Source organism: Bubalus kerabau, chromosome X (assembly GCF_029407905.1).
Source record: "Bubalus kerabau isolate K-KA32 ecotype Philippines breed swamp buffalo chromosome X, PCC_UOA_SB_1v2, whole genome shotgun sequence".
In the NCBI taxonomy this organism is placed as follows: domain Eukaryota; kingdom Metazoa; phylum Chordata; class Mammalia; order Artiodactyla; family Bovidae; genus Bubalus; species Bubalus kerabau.
Genome location: NC_073647.1, coordinates 144,699,719 through 144,714,821, shown reverse-complemented (window position 1 = coordinate 144,714,821; position 15,103 = coordinate 144,699,719). Strand labels below are relative to the sequence as shown.

At 40.3% G+C, this 15,103-nt stretch overlaps 1 non-coding gene across 1 annotated transcript; it reads right to left on the bottom strand.

The window, feature by feature from the left end:
• Positions 1 to 13,596: 13,596 nt before the first annotated feature.
• Positions 13,597 to 13,698, bottom strand: LOC129640448 (U6 spliceosomal RNA). Its single transcript, XR_008708818.1, has one exon. It is a non-coding gene; the product is annotated as a U6 spliceosomal RNA (small nuclear RNA).
• Positions 13,699 to 15,103: the final 1,405 nt, after the last annotated feature.

Below are 15,103 nucleotides of genomic sequence, written 5' to 3'. Positions count from 1 at the left end.
CTGAGGTTATTGATATTTCTCCCTGCAATCTTGATTCCAGCTTCTGCTTCTTCCAGTCCAGCATTTCTCATGATGTACTCTGCATATAAGTTAAATAAGCAGGGTGACGGTATACAGCCTTGACGTACTCCTTTTCCTCTTTGGAACCAGTCTGTTGTTCCATGTCCAGTTCTAACTGTTGCTTCCTGACCTGCATACAGGTTTCTCAATAGGCAGGTCAGGTGGTCTGGTATTCCCATCTCTCAGAATTTTCCACAGTTTATTGTGATCCACACAGTCAAAGGCTTTGGCATAGTCAATAAAGCAGAAATAGATGTTTTTCTCGAACTCTCTTGTTTTTTCCATGATCCAGCGGATGTTAGCAATTTGATCTCTGGTTCCTCTGCCTTTTCTAAAACCGGCTTGAACATCAAGAAGTTCATGGTTCCTGTATTGCTGAAATCTGGCTTGGAGAATTTTGAGCATAACTTTACTAGCATGTGAGATGAGTGCAATTGTGCGGTAGTTTGAGCATTCTTTGGCATTGCCTTTCTTTGGGATTGGAATGAAAACTGACCTTTTCCAGTCCTGTGGCCACTGCTGAGTTTTCCAAATTTGCTGGCATATTGAGTGCAGCACTTTTGCGGCATCATCTTTCAGGATTTGAAGTAGCTCATATGTATATGTGGGTATGAATAAATATTTACTCTGCACATGATGACCTCTTGAGGAGAAACAGAAATATGCTAATGAATATAATTTATAAAATCCAAATGTATTCACTCGTATGTATATGTGTGTATGCTGCCGTTGCTGCTGTGTCACTTCAGTCGTGTCCGACTCTGTGTGACCCCATAGGCGGCAGCCCACCAGGCTCCCCCGTCCCTGGGATTCTCCAGGCAAGAACACTGGAGTGACTCGGTTGCCATTTTCTTCTCCAATGCATGAAAGTGAAGTCGCTCAGCCATGTCTGACTCTTCGCAACCCCATGGACTGCAGCCCACCAGGCTCCTCCATCCATGGGATTTTCCAGGCAAGAGTACTGGAATGAGTTGCCATTGCCGTCTCTGTGTATGAATAAATATTTATTGTGCTTATGCTGCCATCTCATGGAGAAATGGAAGAATGATTGTGAATTTATAAAATTCAGATGTATTCTTTACATGTTGAAAATGATACTGTATAACTTTGTTAAAAATTAATATATGCTCATAACAGAAAATATAAAGTTGGTAGAAAAGTACAAAGAAAGAACGAAATCACCCATGATCTCATTTAACATTGGCTCAGAATTCTGAGTTCCTGGGACAGGGAGATAAAAAGATGAGGGTGTGCTAGTTCTTTTATTATGAAATCATCTTTTCTGCTATTAGAATGTTAACATAGAACTTGGTTTTGATACGTGATTCTTTGTTTATTATCTTTAAGTCTCTGCTTTTACAAAGACCTAGTAATTTGACTCCCTGTTTAGAGACTGTTTGCTTCAAGGTTGTTTTGTTTTTCCCATTTTTGCTATAATTAAAAAAATGTTGCATGTCATGGCTATGGTAAATAGTGATGCAGTGAACATGGGGGTGCATGCATCTTTTTGAATTAAGGTTTTCTCCAGGAAAATGCCCAGGAGTAGGCCATATGGTGATCGTATTTTTTGTTTTCTAAGGAGCTGCCATAGAGTTCACCATAGGGGTGGTACCAATTTACATGCCCTCTGACAATGCAAGAGGGTTCCCTCTTCTCAACGCTCTCTCCAAATTATTGTTTGTAGAGTTTTTGATGAGGGCTATTTGGACTGGTGTGAAGTAATACCTCATTGTAGTTTTGATTTGCGTTTCTCTGGTAACTAGTGATGTTGAGCATCTTTTCAAGTGTTTGTTGGCCATCTGTATGTCTTCTTTGGAAAAATGTCTATTTAGATCTGCCCATTTATTGAGCGTTTTTTTTTTTTAAATCCTGGGCTACATGTGCTGTTTGTATATTTTGGAGAGTAATGCCATGATAACTAATGAGAACTGTCTGTATAGCACAGGTAACTGTCCTCAGTGCCATGTGGTGACCTAAATGGGAAGGAAACTGAAAAAGGACGATGCATACATATATATACAAATACACACATACATGCAACTGGTTTACTTTGATGTACAGCAGTAAGTAACACAACACTGTAAAGCAACTACATGTGTACATACTGTAGGCTCCATTTACAGGAAGTTCTAGATAAGGCAAAGCTAATGTTTACTGATAGAACTGAGAACAGGGGTTGCATCGGGGAAGGGGAGTGTGGGGAAGGGGCCCAAGAGTTTGTCTAGGATGGTGGGAAAAAATATTGCAGTGAACATCATATATATAATCTTCGTGAAATTGCATAAATACTTCTGCAATGTAAATTCCAAACAAGGTCTTGCTAATTGGCTCCATGCGTTGATAAATTTACTGCTTCTGCTGCTGCTGCTGCTAAGTCGCTTCAGTCGTGTCTGACTGTGCGACCCCATAGACGGCAGCCCACCAGGCTTCCCCGTCCCTGGGATTCTCCAGGCAAGAACTCTGGAGTGGGTCGCCATTTCCTTCTCCAATGCATGCAAGTGAAAAGTGAAAGTGAAGTCGCTCAGTCGTGTCTGACTCTAGCGACCCCATGAACTGCAGCCTACCAGGCTCCTCCGTCCATGGGATTGTCTAGGCAAAAGTACTGGAGTGGGGTGCCATTGCCTTCTCCGGATAAATTTACTAGATACTGTCAAATTGTCCTTCAGAAAGTTGCATCACTTTATGCTTTCAAAACAACACATGAGCACTCATTTTCCAACCTCTCATCCTCAATTTAGAGGAAACATTTAGTATTACTCAGTGCTTTCATTGAACTTTTGTCAGTTTTCATGGTGAGAAGTCATATTCCATTATTGTTTTGGTTTGCATTTCATTACCAATTAGGTTCAACATTTCCTCCTGTTTTCTGGTAATCTTAATTTTTCTTCTGAGTAATTTGCATTTCTTTCTTCCCTTTGTTTACTTCGTGTTTGTCTTCTATTGGGTTTTTCATCTTTTCTTATTTTACCTTTTGAACTCTGCATAAATTAGGTAAATGTGCCCTTTGTCAGCTCTCTTCCAAATATTTCTCAATTGCCATTTTATAATTCCTTGTTTATTAATTATTTACCCATGCAGGAATTTTTCTGCAAAGTGTTAATTTTCCCTTTTTAGCTATTGGACAAAGATCAGTTGAATTAAGAAATTTAAATAACTGAGAAAAACTCCAGGGAACCAGAGGGTGTATGTTGAAAGATTGTAGGGAGGTGGGACAACTCTCTCTGGGTTTATCTGTATGCCTTTCCATATGTACTTTTTGCTTTACCCTGAAACACACACGCACACACACACACACACACACACACACACACACACATATATATATATATATATAAAGAGAAAAAATGAAGTGGAGGTGGGTAGCGCCATGATGGGCCAAGATGAAGCCAGGACGGGTGGGGCCGCACCTTGGTGTCCCAAACATAGGAGTCAGCCATAGGTTTGGTCAGACCTGTGAAGCCAGTGGGGACATGTCTCTAGAGCTGGGATTGGAGGACCCTGTGATCCCCAACAGGTGCTCAAAGCCAAAATCACCAGGAGGGGAGCACAAGCAGAGCAATGATGCTGCCCAGGAGGCCTGTCACCATTGGGCCAGAGGCAAAGTGATGCTACTTTTATTATTGAAAATGTAGTCTGTGGATATTGGGAAAAGAACTTGGTCAGGGCATGGAGTGTGAAAAAGTAAATAAAAACCATGTTTAATCTCACTACGGTTCATATTTTGGGGCTTCCTTGGTGGCTCACTGGTAAAGAACCCGCCTGCCAATGCAGGGGTCAGGAATTAGAAACCTGGGTCAGAAAGATCCCCTGGAGAAGGGATTGGTAACCCACTCCAGTATTCTTGCCTGGAGTATCCCATGGACATAGGAACCTGGTGGACTACAGTCTATGGGGTTGCAAAAAAATCAGACATGACTGAGTGAGCACACAATATTTTACCCTATCTCCTTGGCATCTTTTTTCAGCTCATATTTTTAAATATGAAATTATGCTTCATGTGAATTTTGGTTTTCATTGTTCTTTGCTCTGTACATTCCCCAACACTTTATTATAAAATTTTCCAAACATACAACGAGGTTGAACATGTTTTCTACCTAATACACAAAGACTTCCCACCTAGATTCTACTGTAACTATTTTACAATACTTCCATCCCATCCATCAGGGTCTTCTTCGACCCATAAGTTTCTTGCCAGGTTGGATGTCCACTTCACCTTTGTGTGGGTGCTCACTGCTGTGGCTTTTTGTATCCCACCTCTTGGTTGCATCCCATGATATTTCTTGAGTTGACCCTCCTTCACTCAGTATGATGACCAGTACATTTATCTCTATCTCTGAAGACTGCCACTTTCATATTTCAGCCCTTGATTCATAATTCATTCTAGACCTGTATCACATTTATATATTCATTCCTCTGTCTAGGTATGCTGTCTTTACTTTGATCTCTTTGATGTTCTGAACGTTGCTGTGGGACCTGGTTTGGGGTGTGTGGTGTTTGAAATCTGTTCATTTCTGAAATATTCCAGGAGAGGGCCTGATTTATCATACTGTCTCTACCTCTTCAATTATTTATTTATTTATCTCTCATGGGAGTGCACTTTTCTCGTCATGCTCATAGTGGCTCTTACCAGGTCCATCCCATCAGTACCCTAATGCGTCCACTGTACTAACGTTACTCTACCATTGATGCCAGGTCCAGCTTTCAACAGTGGCCTTTTTCATGCTCAGGCAGAGGTGATAATGTCCTTGCAGCTTGCATGTTTGTATCTTCGAATTCACCCTATGTGTAAATTGTCATGTGTTTTTTTTAAAGAAACACGTAATTGTGTTTACCTGTTCATATCCTCTTCCTGTTAGCTTCCCCTGTGTTTACTTGAGTTTTTTCCCCCTATATGAACCCTGGCAATTCGTTAAGGGTTCACACTATTCACAGCACCTCTCTGAATAGTGTGTCCATCAGCAGGCATTTTAATGTTGCTGTTAGAGAAAATGTCCACAGGGCAGCAGCATTTCTTCATTCCCTCCTCTTGTGGCTATGGTAAAAGCAACCTGGGTGGTTATCCAGGGCCTGGTTGTAAATGAGAGTAATAGGAGACACAAGAAGTCGCCAAAAACTTTTGTCTCTGTATTCTTTGAAGTTTTTTTTTAAGTGATATATATTCTTTTCTTTTTTTATATATATTTCTTTTTTTTAAATTTTATTTTATTTTTAAACTTTACATAATTGTATTAGTTTTGCCAAATATCAAAATGAATCCGCCACAGGTATACATGTGTTCCCCATCCTGCATCCTCCTCCCTCCTCCCTCCCCATACCATCCCTCTGGGTTGTCCCAGTGCACCAGCCCCAAGCATCCAGTATCGTGCATCGAACCTGGACTGGCAACTCGTTTCATACATGATATTTTACATGTTTCAATGCCATTCTCCCAAATCTTCCCACCCTTTCCCTCTCCCACAGAGTCCATAAGACTGTTCTATACATCAGTGTCTCTTTTGCTGTCTCATACACAGGGTTATTGTTACCATCTTTCTAAATTTCATATATATGCGTTAGTATACTGTATTGGTGTTTTTCTTTCTGGCTTACTTCACTCTGTATAATAGGCTCCAGTTTCATCCACCTCATTAGAACTGATTCAGATGTGTTCTTTTTAATGGCTGAGTAATACTCCATTGTGTATATGTACCAAAGCTTTCTTATCCACTCATCTGCTGATGGACATCTAGGTTGCTTCCATGTCCTGGCTATTATAAACAGTGCTGTGATGAACATTGGGGTACACGTGTCTCTTTCCCTTCTGGTTTCCTCAGTGTGCATGCCCAGCAGTGGGATTGCTGGATCATAAGGCAGTTCTATTTCCAGTTTTTTAGGGAATCTCCACACTGTTCTCCATAGTGGCTGTACTAGTTGGCATTCCCACCAACAGTGTAAGAGGGTTCCCTTTTCTCCATACCCTCTCCAGCATTTATTACTTGTAGACTTTTGGATCGCAGCCATTCTGACTGGTGTCAAATGGTACCTCATAGTGGTTTTGATTTGCATTTCTCTGATAATGAGTGATGTTGAGCATCTTTTCATGTGTTAGCCATCTGTATGTCTTCTTTGGAGAAATGTCTATTTAGTTCTTTGGCCCATGTTTTGATTGGGACATTTATTTTTCTGGAGTTGAGCTGTAGGAGTTGCTTGTATATTCTCGAGATTAGTTGTTTGTCAGTTGCTTCATTTGTTATATTCTTTTATTTTTTAAAATTTATTTTAATTGGAGGCGAATTACTTTACAATATTGTAGTGGTTTTGCCATCCATTGACATGAATCAGCCACGGGTGTACATGTGTCCCCATCTTGACCCTCCCTCCCATCTCCCTCCCCATCCCATCCCTCAGAGTCATCCCACTGCACCAGCCCTGAGCACCCTGTCTCATGCATGTAACCTGGACTGGTGGTCTGTTTTGCATATGATAATATACATGTTTCAATGCTATTCTCTCAGATCATCCCACCCTCGCCTTCTCCCACAGAGTCCAAAAGACTGTTCTGTACATCTGTGTCTCTTTTGCAGTCTCGCACATAGGGTCATCGTTACCATCTTTCTAAATTCCATATATATGCGTTAATATACTGTATTGGTGTTTTTCTTTCTGACTTACTTTGCTCTGTATAATAGGCTCCAGTTTCATCCACCTCATTAGAACTGCTTCAAATGCATTCTTTTTAATAGCTGAGTAATATTCCATTGTGTGTATGTACCACAGCTTTCTTATCCAGTTGTCTGCCAATGGACATCTAGGTTGCTTCCTTAAGTCTACAAATGATATTTTGTTTTTTATTTAAGACTATTTACACTGTTGTAGTTTTTGCAGGGAGACAGTTTCTCCTTCCGTTCCACACATAACTGGAGGTATTCAGCTGTTGTTACTGTCACAGCAATGATTCCAAAATCTGTTGAGCACATGCCTCTTGATACAGGAGGTCCTCTGGATTATGAATTGCACAGGTATTTGTGGGTATAGCTTTATTCCAGCTTTCACCTTTAGGCTTCTCACCCACAGACTCCCTTTGCTAACCGTAATTTTCCTACCAGGAGTGTAAGTACATTTCACTTTTGTTTAGGTATTCATCGCCATCAATTTTTTTTTTTTAAATCCCCCCTGGAAGGTACATGATGTGATATCTCTTTAATCCACACTTCTTTGCTTACTGGACTTCGGTCTAAATTTCATTTAGGAAAAAATGGAAGTTTTTTGCATTTTCATAAGGTTGGAGTCACATTTCATTGGGTATCTCTGTCTCATTTCTTTCTCTTTTTGTCTGCACTCAACAATTCTCTTTCCTTTCATCTCTTAGGCGATGTGAATGCTGCTTCAGTGCATGTTTGTGGGGGTGGGCCTGTGTTTTCCATGATCTGTTGATTTCTCAAATAATCTAGGAATAGAACTGACATATGACATCATCTGTCTCATTTTTGATTCCCAGGCCCTTTGACAGTCATGCTCATAAAGGCTCTGACTGCTTACCTCCCACCAGTAGAATATAAGGGTCCCATTTACTAATACTGCCCTACTCCTTCTTGTCTGTATAGTTTTGGATAGTGGCCTTTTTGGTTTCAGTATTGATATCGCCTTGCTGTTTAAAATTTCATATCACTGATAAGAAAGTAAATGAGTCACATTTCCAGAGCTTTCTTTCTAAGCATTAATTGCATTTACCTGTGGAAGTTTCCTTCCTGATCGTGTAGTTTGTTCTCGTTTTTATTTCAGTGTACGACCCCTGGCCATTTTATAAAGGTAGGTGTCATTTAGAGCCTGCCCGCCTTGTGAATCTTCAGTGTCCATCAGTCCAAGGTTTAATATTGCTGTTCCCGAGAGCGACCAACAGGCGGCAGCACTTCTTTGGGTTCTCCTCCTGTTACTATGGTAACTGCATCTTTAGAGGCATGTGACATTTCCGCTTGAAAATGAGAGTAGAATGAGCTAGAGGAAGCCCATGGAAGCTTGAGTCTACTTTCTTCTCAGTTTTTTTGTAGTTCATATTTCTTGTTTGACGAAGCTGATGTACAGAGTTGCCTTTGTTGTAGCTCTACCGATTCTTGCTCCCTTACATGGATACACAGAGGCATTCAGCAGTGTTTATTTCCTCCGGCCTGCTCTCAGAAAGTGTGTAGTACATCATTCTTGCTATGTCAGTCCCTGTGGATTATGTATTTGATAGCTATTTGTGGGAATCCGTGAATTTCAGCCTTCCTATGTAAGCCTTCCTCTCACCCATCCCCTTTGCTAAGCATCAGGGCGTTCCCAGCACTGGGTGTCCATCTCACCTCTGTCGGGGTACTCACTGCCAGCAGTATTGTCTTTCCCGTTTGAAAGGTAAATCCTATGACATAGCTCTAATCTGCCCTTCTTCACTGACTCTGATTATCACTACACTTGTCTGTACCTCTGACAATGATATTATTTCCTTGTTTCAATACCTGAGTCATATTCCATCGTGAGCCTGTGTCCCATTTCTTGATCCACTGATCTCTCTGTCCCTGCGTATTTTCTTTACTTTCATCTCTTAGCAATGGGAATGCCCCTGCAGTGCATGTTCTGGGGCATGTGGTTTTAAAAATCTGTGTATTTCTGAGATGTCTTTGGAATGGAGAGGCCATGTCATACTTTCTTTCTCTTTTTATCTATAAAGGCACTTGGACAGTGATTCTTATACTGGTTCCTCCCACTGATATTCCCCCCACTACTATAAAATGATCCCCCTGACTAATGTCAACCTACCATTTCTGGTCTGGAGTGTTGTCCATGGTGGCCTTTTCCAGTGCTAAGAGTTGATGGCTCATGGCCGTTTATCTTTTGTATCTCTGATAAGAAATCCTATGGAGCACTGTTGATGGGCTTTTGGCTTTTGGAAAGCATTTTGAGTTGTATTTACCTGTTGGTGTTTTCTTCTGAGAGTTTCCGGTTTTTGTTTTTGTTTTTGTTTGTTTTTATTTACTTATTCACTTTTGGATGTGTGACTCCTGACATGTTCAAGGATAGGTGTCATGTCCAGTCCAGCATCCTTGTGAATATCAGATGTCCATCAGTGATAAGTTTCAGGCTGTGGTTACAGAGAACAGCCTCCATGCTGCAAAGTTTCCTTATTCTGTCCTCTTTTAGGTTGGCCTCTGCCACCTTGGAGCTTTTGTCAAGCCTTGTTATACATTAAAATAGAATGAGCCAGAGAATGCCACCAAACCTGGTATCTCCTCACTCTTGGATTTTATTTTAACTTAAAGTTTCTATTCTATTTAAGTTGACTGGCAAGGATGCTTTTGTTTTATGTGTACAGATTCTTGTTCCATGGCACTGAGAGTACCAGATCTATTCAGCTGTGCTTGTTTTCACCTACATGAGATTAGAAAGTATTTCAACTGCTCCTCTTGTTGAAGTAGGTTTAACGGGGATTCCATATTTTATACGTATCTTTGGGAAGAAATTAACTCCAGGCTCCATACATACCCCCTCCATCCACCAGGGTCCTCTGCTTCCCATAAGTTTCTTGCCAGGGTGGATATCCATTTAACCTTTGTCTGGGTGCTCACTGCTGTGGATTTTTGTATCTCACCTCTCCGTTACATCCCATGATGTAACTTGAATCGACCCTCCTTCACTCAGTGTGATGATCTCTGAATTTTTCTCTATCCAAAGTGAAATGGACACCCAGTGCTGGGAACACACTGATGCTTAACAAAGGGGATGGGTGAGAGGAAGGCTTACATTGGAAGTCTGAAAATCATGGATTCCCAGAAATACCTGTCAAATACATAATCCACAGGGACCAACTTAGCAAGACTGATGTACTACACACTTTCTGAGAGCAAGTCAGAGGAAATAAACTGCTCCTGAATGCCTCTGTGTACCAGTGTAAGGAAGCAAGAATCAGTATAGCTACAACAAAGGCAATTCTGTACATCAGCTTTGACAAACAAGAAATATCAACTGCAGTAAAACTGAGAAGGAAGGAGACACAAGCTTTCGGGGGCTTCCTCTAACTCATTCTACTCTCATTTACAATCAGAAATGGCGAATACCTCTAAAGATGCAATTCCCATGATAACAAGAGGAGAATCCAAAGAAATGCTGCTACCTTGTGGCCGTATTCGGGAACGGCAACCTTAAACCTTGGGCTGATGGACGTTGCCTATTCACGAGGTGGCCAGGCAGTAAATGACACCTACCCTTACAAAATGGCCAGGGTTCGCACACCGAAATAAAAACGAGAACAAACCACACAATCAGGAAGGAAACATCAACAGGTAACTGCAATTCAATGAAGAAAGATGCGTCTGGAAATGTGCCTCATTTGTTTTTTTGTCAGTGATATGAAAATGACAGCCTTCAGAATGGGAAAAAATAATAGCAAATGAAGCAACTGACAAACAACTAATCTCAAAAATATACAGGCAACTCCTACAGCTCAACTCCAGAAAAATAAATGACCCAATCAAAACATGGGCCAAAGAACTAAATAGACATTTCTCCAAAGAAGACATACAGGTGGCTAACAAACACATGAAAAGATGCTCAACATCACTCATTATCAGAGAAATGCAAATCAAAACCACTATGAGGTACCGTTTTACATCAGTCAGAATGGCTGCGATCCAAAAGTCTACAAGTAATAAATGCTGGAGAGGGTATGGAGAAAAGGGAACCCTCTTACACTGTTGGTGGGAATGCAAACTAGTACAGCCACTATGGAGAACAGTGTGGAGATTCTTTAAAAAACTGGAAATAGAACCGCCTTATGATCCAGCAATCCCACTGCTGGGCATACACACTGAGGAAACCAGAAGGGAAAGAGACACGTGTACCCCAATGTTCATCGCAGCACTGTTTATAATAGCCAGGACATGGAAGCAACCTAGATGTCCATCAGCAGATGAATGGATAAGAAAGCTTTGGTACATATACACAATGGAGTATTACTCAGCCATTAAAAAGAACACATCTGAATCAGTTCTAATGAGGTGGATGAAACTGGAGCCTATTATACAGAGTGAAGTAAGCCAGAAAGAAAAACACCAATACAGTATACTAACGCATATATATGGAATTTAGAAAGATGGTAACAATAACCCTGAGTACGAGACAGCAAAAGAGACACTGATGTATAGATCAGTCTTATGGACTCTGTGGGAGAGGGAGAGGGTGGGGAGATTTGGGAGAATGGCATTGAAACGTATAATATCATGTATGAAACGAGTCGCTGGTCCAGGTTTGATGCATGATACAGGATGCTTGGGGCTGGTGCACTGGGACGACCCAGAGGGAGGGTATGGGGAGGGAGGAGGGAGGAAGGTTCAGGATGGGGAACACAGGTATACCTGTGGCGGATTCATTTCGATATTTGGCAAAACTAATACAATATTGTAAAGTTTAAAAATAAAATAAAATTAAAAATATTTTCCCAGTTTAAAAAAAAAAAAAAAAGAAAGAAAAGACCCTGATGCTGGAAAAGATTGAGAGCAGGAGGAGAAGGTGATGACAGAGGATGAGATGGTTTGATGGCATCACTGACTCAATGGATGTGAGTCTGAGTGAACTCCGGGAGTTTGTTATGGACAGTGAGGCCTGGCATGCTGTGGTTCATGGGGTCGCAAAGAGTCAGACACGACTGATCGACTGAACTGAACTCAACTGAATAAATGGGCAGATCTAAATAGACATTTTTCCAAAGAAGGCATACAGATAGTCAACAAACATTTGAAAAGATGCTCAACATCACAAGTTATTAGAGAAATGCAATTCAAAACTACAATGAGGTATTACTTCACACCAGTCCAAATAGCCATCATCAAAAACTCTACAAACAATAATTTGGAGAGGGTGTGGAGAAAAGGGGACCCTCTTGGACTGTCAGTGGGCATGTAAATTAGTACCACCACTATGTTGAACTGTATGGCACCTTCTTAAAAAACTAAAAATATAATCACCATATGACCTAACCCTGGGCATTTTCCTGGAGAAAACATTAATTCAAAAAGATGCATGCACCCCAATGTTCATTGCAGCACTATTTACCGTAGCCACGACATGCAACATTATTTAATCATAGCAAAAGTTAAAAAACAAACAAAACAAAACGAAAACCTTGAAGTAAACAGTCTCTAAACAAGGGGTCAAATTACTAGGTATTTGTAAAAGTAGAGGCTTAAAGATAAGTAAACAAATCAATAAGCACCTATCAGAACCATGTTCTATGTTAACATTCAAAGAGCAGAAAAGATGATTTTATACTGAAAGAATTAGGGCACCCTCAACTTTTTTTCTCCCCATCCCAGGAACTCAGAATTCTGGGTCAATGGTAAATGAGATCATGGGTGATTTTTTTCTTTCTTTGTATTTGTGTATCAACTTTACGTTTTCTCTTATGAGCATGTATTAATTCTTTCTTTCTTTTCTTTTTTTTTTTACTTTACAGTATTGTATTGGTTTTGCCATATTTGCCATACATCAACATGAACCCGCCACGGGTGTACATGTGTTCCCCATCCTGAACCCCCCTCCCACCTTCCTCCCTGTACCATCCCTCTGGGTCATCCCAGTGCACCAGCCCCAAGCTTCCTGTATCCTGCATTGAACCTGGACTGGCGATTCGTTTCTTATATGATATTATACATGTTTCAATGCCATTCTCCCGAATCATCCCTCCCCCTCCCTCTCCCACAGAGTCCATAAGACTGATCTATACATCTGTGTCTCTTTTGCTGTCTCGCATACAGGGTTATCATTACCATCTTTCTAAATTCCATATATATGCATTAGTACACTGTATTGATGTTTTTCTTTCTGGCTTACTTCACTCTGTATAATCGGCTCCAGTTTCATCCACCTTATTAGAACTGATTCAAATGTATTCTTTTTAATGGCTGAGTAATACTTCATTGTGTATATGTACCACAGCTTTCTTATCCATTCATCTGCTGGTGGATATCCAGGTTGCTTCCATGTCCTGGCTATTATAAACAGTGCTGCGATGAACATTGGGGTACACGTGTCTCTTTCAATTCTGGTTTCCTCAGTGTGTATGCCCAGCGGTGGGATTGTTGGGTCGTATGGCAGTTGTATTTCCAGTTTTATAAGGAATCTCCACACTCTTATCCATAGTGGCTGTACTAGTTCGCATTCCCACCAACAGTGTAAGGAGGTTCCCTTTTCTCCACATCCTCTCCAGCATTTATTGCTTGTAGACTTTTGGATCGCAGCCATTCTGACTGGCGTGAAATGGTACCTCATTGTGGTTTTGATTTGCATTTCTCTGATAATGAGTGATGTTGAGCATCTTTTCATGTGTTTGTTAGCCACCTGTATGTCTTCTTTGGAGAAATGTCTAGTTCTTTGGCCCATTTTTTGATTGGGTCGTTTATTTTTCTGGAATTGAGCTGCAGGAGTTGCTTGCATATTTTTGAGATTAGTTGTTTATCAGTTGCTTCATTTGCTATTATTTTCTCCCATTCTGAAGGCTATCTTTTCACCTTGTTTATAGTTTCTTTTGTTAAAAATATGGAAAGTTTCACAAATTTGTGTGTCACCCTTGCGCAGGGGCCATGCTAATCTCTATCGTTCCAATTTTAGTATATGTGCTGCCAAAACGAGCACTGTATTAATTCTTAATAAAGTTATACCGTATATTTTTCAACATGTAAAGAATACATCTGGATTTTTATAAATTCCATTCATAAGAATTCTTCTATTTCTCCACTAGAGGGCAGCATAAGCACAGTATATATTTATTCATATACAGATTACATTTGGATTTTATGAATTACATTCATTACCATTCTTCTATTTCTTCACGAGAGGGCAGCAAAAGTACAGTAAATATTAATTCATACCCACACATTTTTGGCAACCTGATGTGAAGAACTGACTCATTGGAAAAGTCTCTGATGCTGGGAAAGATTGAAGGTGGGGGGAGAAGGGCACAACAGAGGATGAGATGGTTAGATGGCATCACGGACTCGATGGACATGAGTTTGAGTAGGTGCCAGGAGTTGCTGATGGACAGAGAAGCCTGGCATGCTATAATCCATGGGGTCGCAAAGAGTCAGACACAACTGACTAACTGAACTGAACTGACTGGCATATGCATATAAAATCCTAAGACAGACTCAAAATGGACATACTATCCCAAGAGTTGTGTACAACATACGTTTTAATAATATAACTGGGAAAATAACCACAGATGAATAATTCTATATATAGTTAAAAGTATACAAGAATCTGTACATCTACAACAATAAAGCCATTTGAGGCAACATGCATGGACCGAGAAATGATGATAACTAAGTGAAGTGAGGCACACAGAGAAAGACAAATACCAAACGATATCACTTAAATGTGGAATCTAAAATATGGTACAAATGAACATGGATATGAAACAGAAATATACTCATGGACATAGAGAACAGACTTGTGGCTTCCAAGGCAGAGAGAATTGGGGGAGCAATGGAGTAGGAGATTGGGGTTAAGAGATACAAACTAAAGTATATGGAATGGATGGACAAGCTCCTGCTGTAGAGCACAGAGAACTATATTCAGTATCCTAATATAAATCATAATGGAAAAAATATATATGGACTTCTCTGGCAGTCCATTGGTTAAGACTCCACACTTTCACTGCAGGGGATGCAGGTTCAGTCCCTGGTCAGAAGACAAATCCCACATGCTGGACAATGTAGCCAAAAAAAAAAAAAAAGATTAATGTGTAAATACATACACACACACACACAATGTATATGTACACATACATGTGTATAATAGAATCACTTTGCTGTAAAGCGGAAATTAACAGAACATTGGAAAGCAGCTGTGCTTCACTTAAAAAGTGTCATCACTGGGAAAAAAAAGATTGGTATGTTTCATTGTATGTAAAGTTTATATCCAAAGAAAACTGCTATAAAAAACATGGCTCACTACTTAATGGCAGGCTTGCAGAAATACTTAAGGAGATGCATACTGATGTCTGCAATTTACCACAAAATGCACCAAGGAAAAAGATTGA